The sequence below is a fragment of the Echinops telfairi genome, unplaced genomic scaffold (assembly GCF_000313985.2).
Source record: "Echinops telfairi isolate 266 unplaced genomic scaffold, ASM31398v2 ScPeMD7_7469;HRSCAF=8507_1, whole genome shotgun sequence".
Taxonomy (NCBI): Eukaryota; Metazoa; Chordata; class Mammalia; order Afrosoricida; family Tenrecidae; genus Echinops; species Echinops telfairi.
In genome coordinates, this window is record NW_022111373.1 from 132,768,211 (window position 1) to 132,769,956 (window position 1,746).

The 1,746-nt window shown below is 40.0% G+C and overlaps 1 protein-coding gene across 4 annotated transcripts in view; it reads left to right on the forward strand.

Moving 5' to 3' along the window:
- CDH18 (cadherin 18) overlaps positions 1 to 1,746 on the forward strand; it is a 653,448-nt gene that overhangs the window by 165,203 nt on the left and 486,499 nt on the right. The window lies entirely within an intron of this gene.

Here is a 1,746-nt window from a genome sequence, read left to right on the forward strand (position 1 = left end):
AGACATAGTTACCTTTTCTTTGTCTTTTGGTTATTTATCCCATTCCTCATTCTTTAACTATACAAAGTCTTACTCCAATTTAAGCAAGTTTCATCAAAATAATATTATTTATTAGTAGTAACAATATTTTAAAAATTAAAGTGCTAAGCTAGAGTGTTAGCACTCTGGTTTATGGCTGGCCTCCAGACCATCAGACCTCTCGTCATAACCATGTTAGACAAAGAATATATTAGTGTGTATGACTGTCTATTTGTTTGCTTTTCTTTGACAAATTCAAGCAAAGTCAAGGTCACAGAAAACCAAAGACCTTAGGGACTCATTAGTGTTTTTCTCTACACATTTCTTTGAACATTTTCCCTCTGGTAATTCTCACATTTTCCACTCTTGCTCTCCAATTCTTCTCCCAATCTCTTCCCAAAAATACAAGAATAACAATAATGTCAGCTGGTAAATTTTATTTCCATTTTTTAGAACTAACAGTTTCATTAAAAAAGGAGGGGGGCATAAAAACAATAGTTTATTTAATCTTATCTCATTGAAACTATGCAATTGAGACTATCTTTAGATGCCCTTGCAATAGTGACTAGCAGAAAGAGGGTCCCAGTCTTATCTAGTATAAACTATAAAAGTATCTGGTTCATGCACTCTATACATCAATTTCTGCTTTTAAGAAAACCGTTACCTCTTTTCTGTCATTTTTCTTGATTCTCCTTTTCTCTCTTCAGTGACAGGTAAAAGGGATTGATTTTCTTTAAAATAGTCATATTCTTCCTGCAGCTTTCCTGATTAAATGCTTTAAAGGCTCCTCTGTGTCTCTCAGAAATGTCTGAAATCCTTTGGCTGCCATTCAAGACCCTTGAATCATGCAGACCAAGGCTCAGCCACCAAGTAACCATTGGAGTACTCTTGTGGTTCAAGGTCTTCTCACAGGCTCAGCTTTCTGCACTCGACCTGTGACTCATGACACAGTGCTCTTTACCAGCCTGCTGGACCTTCTGAATCTCTTCCTGCCACTCGTTCTCAGCTTTTGTGCGATTTTCATCATGCTTTTGTAGATGCATGGTTATTCCCATAATCTCCACAGCCTATGACTAGCACAACATGACTTAGGAGCAAAATTCCCTCCTTTGTGAGTGGAATGAGAGTTGTGGGGTGAGGGGGAAAGTTGTAACCAGGAAGCGTCTACATAACCCCTACACTTAGCTTCAGATAGGAAAGTATTTGACACTCTGTCATTAACGCAATCACACCATATTGCCTCAATGCAGTGTTTTATCTGAGGTGATCTATGTCCCCTAGAACTGGCAGTGGGCATTTTCCACTTTTCAGCTCCCTTAACATCTAAAAGCCTCCACCACGGAGGCATTTCTCTTTCTCTTCAGGAAGCCTCCATGGGACATCGATAAAGCCCGCAGCCCACCTCCTCCTTGGCGCCTTCCTTTGTGACTGTTCAGCTTCAATTGGCTTTATTTTTACAAAGCTTTTGAAAGCTGTTGGTTATTAATAGCTAGACACTCCTTCTCTCTCTATTTTTCTTCCTCAATGCTGTCTTCCTGTGTACTCTCATACTTGGGTTTAATTATCAGCCGGAATCAATTACTCCCAAAGTCTGTCTCTGGGCCAGAGGCCTCCTCTGATTTGCAGGGCTGTAAATCTACCTGCTTAGCTGACACCACCACTTAGGATTGCAAAGACAGCTCAAATTCCACTTGACCACATGTGAATGTGCGATTACCACCTCCACTC